Source organism: Photinus pyralis, unplaced genomic scaffold, assembly GCF_008802855.1.
Source record: "Photinus pyralis isolate 1611_PpyrPB1 unplaced genomic scaffold, Ppyr1.3 Ppyr1.4_LG3a, whole genome shotgun sequence".
NCBI classification, from domain to species: Eukaryota; Metazoa; Arthropoda; class Insecta; order Coleoptera; family Lampyridae; genus Photinus; species Photinus pyralis.
The window spans coordinates 3,490,790-3,504,082 of NW_022170509.1; the positions used below are offsets into that span (position 1 = coordinate 3,490,790).

At 34.5% G+C, this 13,293-nt stretch overlaps 1 protein-coding gene across 3 annotated transcripts in view; it reads left to right on the top strand.

The window, feature by feature from the left end:
- Positions 1-13,293, top strand: part of LOC116165960 (zinc finger protein basonuclin-2-like) — a 348,284-nt gene that overhangs the window by 176,454 nt on the left and 158,537 nt on the right. Inside the window, exon 1 of one of the 3 annotated variants that reach the window (XM_031480747.1) lies at positions 9,166-9,244. The exons of the other annotated variants lie outside the window; for them this stretch is intronic. The gene's annotated coding sequence lies outside the window, so the exon portion shown is untranslated. Of the gene's footprint in view, positions 1-9,165; positions 9,245-13,293 lie in introns of those variants that run through there. 3 annotated transcript variants of the gene reach the window in all.

A 13,293-nucleotide genomic window follows, 5' to 3' on the forward strand; every position in this document is an offset into this window, starting at 1 on the left:
CCGTTTCGGTAATTCGAAGGGGGAATCACTATCACAATGACATAGTTGGCGACGCACCTCCTCACACCCTCTGCGCCCAAGCCACCCCAACTTTTAAATCTTAAATAGGGACCCCCCATGTGTGATACGTCGTTGGAAAGCTCTGAAAAAATGCTTTCCAACCATACCAAATAGCATTACATTTAGGTTAGTAATTATCGTCCAAATAAAAAAATAAACTAATATGATACATTTGAAATCTGTCGTATTTAAAACGCAACCGGCGAACATAGACGAACTAAGACAGAGAATAATAAATTCAAGAATGTCGAAATATTGCAAAACCAACATTGGAAAGGTTCGACAAGAGTTTGAGAATAGATTATAACTGGCGATCAAAAATGAGTTGCTGTCGAGTCGGCTTTGGAAGTTCAAGTTAAATACGATTTTTCCATGTTTATTTTTTGATTTGCACGATAATTACTAACCTAAATGTAATGCTATTTGGTATGGTTGGAAAGCATTTTTTCAGAGCTTTCCAACGACGTATCACACATGGGGGGTCACTATTTAAGATTTAAAAGTTGGGGTGGCTGGGGCGCAGGGGGTGTGTCTCCAACTATGTCATTGTGATTCCCCCTCCGAATTACCGAAACGGATTTTGATTTTTTTAAATATCTCGCATATTTACTAAGATATGGGGGGTGGTAAGTTTTCAAATTGTCACCCTGTACATATATTTATAATATAATGCTTTCTTGTAAAATATGGTATGTCAATAGACTATATTTCATTTCAATTCCATTAAAAATTAAGTAACTCTCTGAGTCGATAAATCCCATTAGTATACCTTTTAGAAGGTAAAAAAGGGAGTTGAAAACCGCAGAAAACGAACAATAGCACAATCTTTTGATTTAAAAAAGTACCCTTATAAGAGTAAAAAAACAATTACAGCAATTGCCTACAATATCAAATTAATACTTCAAAATTGAAACTTGAATTAATTAGTCTGTGCCTATTACAAAAAAGGTTATAGTTAATGAATATTTGCGTTGTTTAATTTTTTAGAAATCCTACCTTTGAAATAACTCGAGCGGGCCCGAATTGTACTGGCCATGACGTAATTTCTGGTAGACATGAATTTCTTTTGAAGTGAATATAAAGGGACGAGAATTCTTGGGGGCGAGTATTCGGGGCAATTCTTTGGCATCTAATTTATTCCTGACAGATCAGGGGCGTACCGTGGGTAAATGACGCATATGGCAAACATCGATCTTGCGCCCCTCTCCGACCGTCCATCGATTAGGTTGTCGGGACTATTTTTTATTTAAGTGTTACTCATAAATAATAATGTCCCACTCTCAATGTCTTTTAATATACATAAGTATATCTATAAAAGCGCCTTTTTCGCGCCCCCCTTGATTGGCGCCCATAGCACGCGCTATGGCTGCCATACCCTAGTTACGCCTCTGTGACAGATGCAGGGCAGCAAGTTCCTGGCGAGCAAGTATTCCCGACAAAGAAAAATTTTCTTTGGGATTGAAAACTCCAGAGGCGAAGGGCGAGTATTCTTGAGGGCATCTCTTTGAGATCGAGGTGCCCTGAACCTGAATACTGATTAGGCTAAGTAAAATCTTGGTGAGCAAAAACTCCGGCGAGAGCTAATGTTCCTTGGAGATGAAAAGTCAGGATACGAATTTTTTGGGGACGCTTGTAGGAATGGGTCGCAACTACGGATTTTATAAATATATCCTTTTTTGTTCACTTTCAAAACCTATTTTTCTTTCACATTTATCTATTCTTTTTTAAAAATTCTTATGCGAACCTTTGAAGGCTGATCGCTATTATGGGAATAAGCAGAACCGTGGGTCTGGGTCTGGGGGGTATGGAATATCTTTTTCCAAAGGTTACCACGAAAGTGTTAGGGATAAAAAGAATTAACGAGTCCTCCTTTGCTGAGAACACTGTACTTGATTGTGTAGAAAAATTTGTCATCAAGGAAAATTAACTCGAGCCGAAATACTTTCTTACTAGGATCTTATTGGCCCCAATGAGAATTCACGTTCAGGGCAGTTCGATACCAAATAATTGCCCTTAAGGGTACGTGTAGGTACTAAATTGTAGAGGTTCAATCTATTTCTATGGCAATCTTCACCCCAGTAAATTCATCTTCAAGAAATATTCACCCCGGTAAATTCACCATCAAGAAATCTAGCAACCCGTTAAATTGGACCTTACTGCAAAATAAAATTCTTGTTTCTTATAGAATGTGGCCTGTAGAATCCATAATTTCAAACAGTTCCAAGATTCGGCTACTAGTTCAAAAGTTACAGCCCTTTGAATTTTCTTTCGAAATTGGTTTCTTTTCTAGTCTATAACTTTTTATTGAGAAGTCTGATCGAAAAATTACGAATTGTTTTGGATTCTACGCACCAAAATTAATAAGAAAAGGTGTTTTCTCGAGAAATTTTGGTGCAGTCGATTTTTGGTAAAACAGGAAGGTTGTACACTGCCTTTTTTTGAGGTCCTCAAAAAAAATTGTCTCAGATCGACCCGGAAAAAATTTGTCTTATAGAATGCGGCCTGTAGAATCCATAATTTCAAACAGTTCCAAGATTGGTCTACTAGTTCAAAGGTTACAGCCCTTTGAATTTTCTTTCGAAATTGGTTTCTTTTCTAGTCTATAGGTTTGAGGCTTTTTTGATCCCACCATCAGTAAGCTGTTAGATTTCGTCGGGGGCTGCCTTAGGTACCCACTTCCGATATCCGGTTCACCCGCAATCCGCGTTTGAAGTGTTTACAAATAAATTTGTTCAAAAAAAGTTTGTTCAGGCGTCAACAGTAGGGAAGCTACCGCACTATCACCTTGCTCATGTTCAAATGGTCGTGAATTATGGTTGACACGCTATAGGTTCGGATGTTCTTTTGTCTTCTTCTCTCTGACTTCAGGCGCAACTCATATAGTCATATTGTCGCGCAAAACACTACTAAAAGGACAAGGTAATTGCCCCAAAAATGAAAGAAGAATTATTTCCTTGCCAAAAATGGTTTTCAATACCAAATCTTTGACAGATTCCTGGACTGGACTTTCGAATTAAATTTCTGTAATTCAGTTACCAAGGTTCCACTGCCTCTTACGCAATTTATTTAGCAATAATGTATAAGGGATCCGTAAAATCGTGAAGTCAATTCAAAAGACTACAACTGCGAAACTGAATTTAGGACTGAACACCCTCACGATTAAACATTGGGCCCATTTCTAATGCATTTCAATAGTTTGATTCATTACTTCTCACGCGTTCCATAAACATGAGTGTGGATTGCTTGCCTTCACTGTGAAATCACAATTTAGGAAAGCTTCCCAACTGATTTTGTCTAAGCAACTACAACCATTACGAATAGTTTATTGAACCTGTAATGGTGACATTAGAATGTGGTCGAATTTGCATAAAAATTTAAAAAGAGGGACGTTTGAAGCTATCTAAAGTGACAGTGACAGTTGACAGTAAAGAAGTTCATAGGTCTTTCGTTTCAACTTTAACGTATTTAATCATAATCGACTAGAACGGATTGTTTAAATTTTTTACGCTGCATAGCTTAAAAATTCTGTACGTATGGTTTACGATTGTCATTTTGATGATTGCATGGAAATGTTCTAACAACCGACAACCTTACGAAAGAATGAAAGACAATCGTATAACGTCAAGTAGTGCGTGCAAGACCTAAAGGCAAATTCGCTATCGCCTTGACTAATGATGGTTAGCAAACGGTGAAGAGGACCAGGTCCGCACCCACGACATAAGGAAATTAATCCGTTTACATCTCATTACTTTTTCATTTGAAGTTACTCGTTTAGATGAAGAAGTAAATCTTATTAATTTCAAAGTCTATCAAGCTTTAAATTCTGTTCATTTCATGATGCACGACAAGCTTAGAATTTAAATCGCAGTAGGAGTTGAATAAGGTTAATAAATTGAGTCTCTCCCTGTTTACTAGGCGTATACTGCAAGAGATTGCCACAAACCGTAAAAATGAAATAAGAATACAGGTGTATCACGACTCTGCAACAGAATAAGCTTGTTTAAAGTGACAAGTTGTAAAGGTGAATATTGCGAAACGGCGAACGTATGATGAAAACTACGCGCTTGGACGATTTTGCCGTGCCTTATTACGACATACCTACGAGATACTGTTTCCTATACCTAAGAGTCCACAATTTTTCTTTTTATTAAAGAGGTTATTTGGAAGCTCGGGTAGTTCTGTAATTATTATGCACACCCACACTACAATTATCTTGTTACAACGCCTCACACCTTCACTGAAAATCTCACTTTCAACTGCTATTCGGAGAATCTTTCTTTACAAAAACTGAAACCTTATATTTACTCTTTTGCATAAACAGTCCATTCCTTTTTGTTGCTTGTCTTCTGTTGGTATATGACCTCGCCTTTCCATGATTTTCATGGTTTTTAGTTTTTCGTCCCTTTGCTTTCCGTATGGTATACAAGCGCCTACAGCTTGCTTAAGTTCTCTTTATTGTTAAAGGAAAACTTGTTCACTATAGAACAAGCGAATGGGGTTTCCTGAAAATCTGTACGTGTGTCATTAATTCGCGAAGGCGTAGGAGGGCCACACATATATTTCTTTTAGAATTCCGGCTTAAGTAGAATTTCAGACATAAATCCGGAAATTCCGACTTAAGCTCGAAAATTCCCTTGCTGTAACAAATCAAAATAAAATTGAATATGAATTCTCTGTAATGGATTAGGTAATAATAAACAAAAGGGAATATGTTCCTAAGTGACCACTTTCACAACTTAACTGACCTTCGTTTTATAATAGTCTTGGTCTTACTATGTTGTTGTTTATACTCCTAAAGCACTAATACCAATTTAGGTTCGTTAGACATAACTCTAGCACGATAACAATAAATAATCTAATTCAAAAATACCTTCTCCCAGTTTTGTTTGATTAAAATACACGTAAAATAAAAAATAACAATTTGCTAATTACAAATTAAACAAAATCGAAAAGTCAATGCCTTTTTCGTCTGTATTATTTGGAAGTGGAGTCGACCTCTAGAGAATGCCATGGAAAATTCCCCTAGAGCAAGGTTAGCGTTCTTTGGTACGTGAGAATTTGAATTGCAAGTCGTCTTAGACCCAATTCTTCTACAGTATCAGAATTCCACCAGGCCAAAGATATCAATGGACCAATTCGCACATCCCGATCACAGCGCTGTCTCAGATAGTTTATTGGAATTTTACTGAAGGTATTATTTTAATTGTTCTAATTTCGCAAGTGTCAATGTTAATTTGTTTAACACCGAAATCGCCTCACCCTTCCTTGAAGAACGGATCGATTCTACTCACATAGCAGACTTACATACATTACATATAACATGCATATTCCACGTGGGATTTTGTATATCCATAAAATGTGGAAAAGTATGTCGCAAATGTCCGATGTATGTGCATGGGATATAAGTTTGGCAGACTTCACATAATACATAGTATATACGTTTTGGGTGTCTTATGTATATGCATTTATATGCATCAGACATGCTGTGTATATTGGTATACTGACAACTGGATATACCATGAACATTCCTGTAATATGCAAAGATATTCAATAAGATATTCTATGTATATTGTATACATTCAGAATGGATGTTCTATAGAGATTTCTCTAACATTCGGGAAGTTTACTAGCATCTATACCTACATAAATAAATTCTTTTCACTGAGCGAAGCTTTTTGTTTATTAATTCTCCTAGTATACAATGGAAAATGTGCTTAAGAAATTATTATTGTTTTATTTAACACTGCAGTCTTGAGTCATCTTGATCGTGCTCTTGTTCGACACTATAATAGTGCGAGTTCATAACAAATAGGTTACTAACATACCTGCCATTCTTGTCCTTATATTAATTCCCATCCAGTCTTTATATCTCATTAACACATATTTGCAACTTTAGGTCATGCACACACGAAATAAAAATCATTACTTTCACTGTCCAAATTAGACAAACAAACTCATTAATAACTCGCGGAATTAACTCCTGATTTTAGAAAAATGAACTGTATTTGCAATAGCACCTTACCATCTTCATCGACTTAAGTCTCACCTCCGTTGTCATAGGTATATGTACATGTGAAGTTTCTGCAACAAGAGGTAGTTAACTTTTACTACAATAGGTATGTAGTTGACCCTAAGGTTCATTTTGTAGTTTGCGGGCATTATTTTCCCCAAAAGAAAGAAGAGACTAAAACGTAAGTACAATGAAATGAAGTTTTGAGTAAATTGCGGGAATTAGTAATAATTATTGCCTTCTACGCACCTGCACCTGAGGTGGACAAGGGATTTCATTTGAAATGATTTGATCGGATTTCGCGAGGGATGTACAAGTATATAGCACCAATATTTCCGCTACAATCAAAAATCAAAGTTGCATCTATAAAAGAGTCAAGTTTAGTATAAAATCCATTCCTTTGCCTTTTATATTCGACAATATATCCAGATTGTTTTAAGCGATATTAGAAATCCCGACAGAAACAGTAATCCCGAAATACATTTCAAGGTTTTTTTAGCTGGTCAGTCAATCCTTGTCCAACGATGCACATAATTTTACATATTGTACTTAAAAGAGGGCCATCCTTCAAACCTTACATTTGGCGGTATATGTGCTTTTAGTAGTTAAAGGTATTGAGGGCTTGTTAAGCGATAAAAACATTGACGTTAAACTATAGGAAGGTAGCAAATTGGCGGAGTGACATAAAACGGCAAGCGAACGATAAACGCCTACACAGCGTGACTCTCACGGAAAATAATTTCATTTCCTGCCCAATGCGCGATAACGTTGCAATCCTTTACAAATGTCCAGATTCCGGAGTTCCTGTGGCATATGGTTCGTCACAATGAAATCATTTCCTTTGCTTTCGGCGCGCCGATCAGCAGTTATGGAGCACAGTCAATTAGCGACTTATTAATAACCTCGTTTATAGAGTCCCTAGTTGACCAAAATTGACATTTTTTACCAATTTCATTGGGAAAATGGAAAAACGTGGCTTTAATTTAAATTTGTATGGCCTTTCTGCCTTGAAGACTTCAAATATTTTTGTTTCTTTGTTTGATTCTGCATAACAGGAGCCGCATGCCACTCTTTAAATGCACATAAAAATATAGCCCTTCTCCGATTCAAAAATAACAATTTAAACAGAAAAATCAAATTTTTTTTTATTTTTTGGTTTGATTTTGTTTATAGATTAATAAAACAATTGGCTGTTGCCGTAATCTTATAATTATAATTTTGCTAGTAGGTTATCGATTTCGGAAACTTAGTCCATCGTCAGACCAATAAAATTGAATACATATAACAGAGATACATTTGGCTGGTTAAAATGGTTAAAATACTGGAGATGCGGTGTATGTGTGTGTATGTGTGTGTGTGTGTTATAGTGTCCACGTGTCACTCTTTATATGCACATAAACGTATATCCCTTTTCCGTTTCAAAAATTACATTTGTTTAAAGAAAACCCTCGACGTAACAATCCGTTTATTGGAGAGGGCTGCCATTTTTGTGGTACTTCGATCATTTTTTTCCTTTGTTTGACTCTGTATTACAAGGTCCACTCGCCAATCTTTATATGCATATCAAAATATAGCTTTTCTCCGATTCAAAAGTTACAATTTTTAATAACATCAAATTTTACACAATAATCCGCCTATTGTGAGGGTTGTAATTTGTGTGGTACCTTTGATATGTTTGTTTTTTGTATATTTTGTTTATAGAGTACACATGCCACCCTTTGAATGCATATAAAGAACATCCTTTCTCCGTTTCAAAAATTACATATGTTTTTAATGAAAACCCACTTTTACATAACAATCCGTTTGTTGTCCCCTAAAACAAAATGTTGAAAGCAGGTCACATTTTCTTTCTCAGAGTTGATTTATTGGGGTTTATTTTGACGGTGAAGAAGCGGGGACCTTTTTTTAAAAATCCAGATTGCAATTTGGAATTTCGATTGGATTGGATTGGTATCTAGAATGAATATGCTAAATTACCATCGACCCAGTATGTATTCAGAAAGGGGACGGGGACAATGGAAGGTGTCGGAACATAACCTTAGCATGTCACCTGAAGAGTCAGCTCTTGTTATCTTCGCCCTGCACAGACTACACACAAGCAATAGTTTCAAGATCTGCGGTGGTCTTATATAGCAAACTTACTTAGATTGAATAAGCACATCGAACATATAAAAGGCAAATGTGACAACGGTACTAATATGCTTAAATCTCGACTTAAATATGTCATAAAAACCAAATAGGGTGCAATTCTGCAGAGCATATATAAAGACTATGGCAGTCCTTTGTACGGTGTGGCGGCAGTGTGTCATCTGCGTGTTGTGGACAGAATTCAATATACTGCATTAAGAATCTGCATTAGAGCTATGAAATCTTCACCAGTTCAAGCGATTCTAGTACAGGCTCAGGAACCGCCCCTCTGTATAGGTATATAAAGCGCATCGCAACTATCTAGCTTCCAAGGAAGTCATTAAACTGGAAACTTTTTCTTCCAATAGGTCGTAACAACAGTCAAATGGACATTTAAAATTAGTGTGTCTTAATTATAAAACGCAATTTTATAAAATATTTTAATTTCACACAAAATGCAATTTTAGAGCTAAGTATGAATGATCAAACAAATCACGATTTTATGAAAGATAAATTTACGCTTGAATTATCTTGTGAAGTTTTTCCAAAAATTTAACAATTTTCTTCTAAGGTGAAATAAGCATAGATTTTGGACTAATATATCGATCACCGTCTAACCAAAAGTTGCGTTTGTACTAACGATTCAATTGAATGTCCACTTTATGCATGGAGTATAAAATTTTACCGGACGAAACAGTCCTCACATTTTTTAACTACCAGAAAAGATAAAATTATGTTTGCCAAAACTAGCGAGAACTAACCAAAAAGGGGCACATTATTAGTACGTAGGTACGTAATCATTGTAATTTTCAGGGTCAGTTTCACGCGCCCGCCGTATCGATACGTCTTTCAAATTACTCACCGCACCGGTACGAAATTCAAATCATTGTTGAATGGTCTATCACAAAAGATAAGAAGGTCGAGTGACCTCTACGCGTTATATCGCCTTATACTTTGGCAGTTGCGGGGTAATTGTGAAAACGAGTGGTTGGTGTTTTGCTGTGCAGTTCTCCCTTTCAATGAGATCGGAATCCAAGAAATAATAAGGTACGTGCTGAATTTTCAAATTGTAAATTGGAAATACTAACAAATGGCACCTAAACCTTAAATGTGTCTAAATTGACAAATGTACTAGGGTACTCGATTTTGCTACTATGTAAGTACTATACGAAAACTATTCTTGGGATTTCTCCAGGGCGTTAAAAATGGTTTTTTCAAGATGGGCTACTTTCGTTCATTGTGCCTTATAAGTTATAAGGTACCAATTGTACAGATGTACGCCTGATGTTTCTTATTAACGAACATTTTTAATGTTTGCTTAGTTTTAGAGGTTGATTTGAGGAGCACCCTGATCAAAATTTTCTTTTGTGTTTTAATATTTCTGTTACTAATCATGTTTAATTATACCAAACTTAGGAACCTAACATTTTCGTTTTACTGGATTGGGGGCGATGCCTCTAGGGGTAGATTTACGCATAGGCTGAGTAGGATAAAAACGGGAGCAATCCGCGAGTATAAAAATCGCCTTCCTTCTAAGTGAATTGGTTTATTCATTACCTGTGTTACATCAATGCAAAGAACAAAATAGATAGGTACTCAATTTGCACTGCAATTATGCCGTTGCTGATATCGTATATCGTATGATAACACGCAACGTCATAATAACAAAAATAAGTATAGATTTAGGCCCGGACTAAGTCAAACTGCTTTACAAGGATGATCATAAATTAGCCCTTACTTATATCTAGTATTTGAAAAAAGTGTACAACAAATTTTATGTCTAATTATTTTTTCAACAAGTTGCTGACAACAAAAAGGATAGTTCTTCTTGGAACCTCAGAACCTTAGAACTTTCATAGAACCCCGATCCTTAGACTTTTCTCAGAATTTCCTTACAATTGTTTTCTTAAAATTTCTACAGACCTTCTTAAAATGTTTGGTACGTCTAGAATCTTCAGCACTGGGAGAATTCAAGTTACGACCTCTTAAAGTTCAAAATTGCTATAGGTAAAAATCGCGCAGTGAAACGTAATTCCGCATTACTGATCGTTTATAATTTTGTATTGCTGTCTGTCTGTCTGTCCGTGTGAACGATAACTTTGTGTAGAAACGTCCAATCGCTTTGAAAATTGATACATATATTCTTCAGGATATAAAAAAGGTCGCTATTTCGGCTACGTAGACTAACTGGCCAAAACTTTACAGCCCAAAAACTGTTCAAACCCCCAACAAAGGGTTTTTTATAATTCTTGTTACAAATAACATATGAATGTCCGGTTTTCTGTGTTAGTAAATAATTAAACCTCAAGCAACTATGCAGATAAAAAATTCCCGTATGGGCAGTTACAACTCCTTCAATAGACGTTTGCTATTCATTTAAGTGTAAATTTTCTAAAAAACTATGTAAATTTAAGACAAGGAAGAAATTTATTTTAAGGTGGCAGTTGAAGGGTTGGTTATAGATCATTTAATAATCAATCAAAGAAACAAACATATTTTGTGCATTACATACGTTACAACCCTTGCAATTGACGTTTGCTATACATTTAAGTGTGAACCCTTGCAATTCAAAGAACCAAAAATATTTTGTGCATTACATACGTTACAACCCTTGCAATTGACGTTTGCTATAAATTTAAGTGTGAATTTTCTAAAAAATTACGTAAATTAAAATCAAGGAAGAAATTAATTTTAAGGGGGAAGTTGAAGGGTTGGTTTAGATCATTTAAACTTAATCTATCAAAGAAACCAAAATATTTTGTGAATTACATACGTTACAACCCTTGCAATTGACGTTTGCTATAAATTTAAGTGTAAATTTTCTAAAAACAACGTAAATTTTAAACAAGAAGGAAATTTATTTTAAGGGGATAGTTGAAGGGTTGGTTATATATCATTTAAACATAATCAATCAAAGAACCAAAAATATTTTGTGCATTACATACGTTACAACCCTTGCAATTGACGTTTGCTATAAATTTAAGTGTGAATTTTCTAAAAAATTACGTAAATTAAAATCAAGGAAGAAATTAATTTTAAGGGGGAAGTTGAAGGGTTGGTTTAGATCATTTAAACTTAATCTATCAAAGAAACCAAAATATTTTGTGAATTACATACGTTACAACCCTTGCAATTGACGTTTGCTATAAATTTAAGTGTAAATTTTCTAAAAACAACGTAAATTTTAAACAAGAAGGAAATTTATTTTAAGGGGATAGTTGAAGGGTTGGTTATATATCATTTAAACATAATCAATCAAAGAACCAAAAATATTTTGTGCATTACATACGTTACAACCCTTGCAATTGACGTTTGCTGTACATTTATGTGTGAATTTTCTAAAAAAATTACGTGAATTTTAAACAAGAAGGAAATTTATTTTAAAGGGGTAGTTGAAGGGTTGGTTATAGATCATTTAAACATAATCAATCAAAGAAACGAAAATATTTTGTGCATTACATACGTTACAACCCTTGCAATTGACGTTTGCTGTACATTAAAATGTGAATTTTCTAAAAAATTACGAAAATTTAAAGCAAGGAGGAAATTTCTTTTAAGGGGGTGGTTGAAGGATGGGCTGTAGATCACTTAAACATAATCAATCAAAGAAGCAAAAATATTTTGTGCATTACATACGTTACAACCCCTTCAAATGACGTTTGCTATTCATTTAAGTGTGCATTTTCTCTAGCATTTTCTAAAAAATTACGTATATTTAAAACAAGGAAGAAATTTATTTTAAGGGGGTTGTTGAAAGGTTGGTTATAGATCAGTTAAGCATAATCAATCAAAGAAACTATTTATATTTTGTGCATTACATACGTTACAACCCTTGCAATTGACGTTTGGTTAATTAAATTCGTTGAAGGGTTGGTTATAGATCATTTAAACATAATCAAGGAACTAAAAATATTTTGTGCATTACATACGTTACAACCCTTGTAATTGACGTTTGCTATACATTTAAGTGTGAATTTTCTAAAATATTACGTAAATTTTAAACAAGAAGGAAATTTATTTTAAGGAGGTAGTTGAAGGGTTGGTTATAGATCATTTAAACATAATCAAGGAACTAAAAATATTTTGTGCATTACATACGTTACAACCCTTGTAATTGACGTTTGCTATACATTTAAGTGTGAATTTTCTAAAATATTACGTAAATTTTAAACAAGAAGGAAATTTATTTTAAGGAGGTAGTTGAAGGGTTGGTTATAGATCATTTAAACATAATCAAGGAACTAAAAATATTTTGTGCATTACATACGTTACAACCCTTGTAATTGACGTTTGCTATACATTTAAGTGTGAATTTTCTAAAATATTACGTAAATTTTAAACAAGAAGGAAATTTATTTTAAGGAGGTAGTTGAAGGGTTGGTTATAGATCATTTAAACATAATCAAGGAACTAAAAATATTTTGTTCATTACATACGTTGCAACCCCTTCAATAGACGTTTGCTATACATTTAAGTGTAAATTTTTTTTAAAATTATGTAAATTTAAGACATGGAAGAAATTTATTTTAAGGGGGCAGTTGAAGGGTTGGTTATAGATTATTTAAACATAATCTATCATGAAATATCAAATTAGATGCACTAAAAAAAGGTAGAATCCCTGCAATTTACGTTTACGATACCTACCTACATGTAAGTGTAAATTTTCTCAAAGATTACTTAACATCAATCCTCGCAAGTGACTACTGACAAGTTTAAAATAAGGGGGAAATTAATTTTAAGGTGTCAGTTGAAGGGAAGGGGAAGATCATTTAAAGATAATCTATCATGAACTTATAAATTTGGTGCACTGAAAAAGTTACAACCCCTACAATTGACATTTGCGATACAAAGTGGGAATTTTCTAAAAAATTAGGTACCTACCTACGTTAGGTAAGTTTAAGACGAGAGAGAAAAGTATTATTAGAGGGTAGTTGCAGTATTGATTATAGGTTATTTAAACACAATTTATCAAAGAAATAAGAATATTTGGTGTAGGTACTACATAAGTTGGGTGCATCTGTGAATTTTCTAAAATTTGGGTAGGCAAGCTTAAAACAATTTAGTTTTCTAGGACGGGTAGATTGTTTAAACATAAT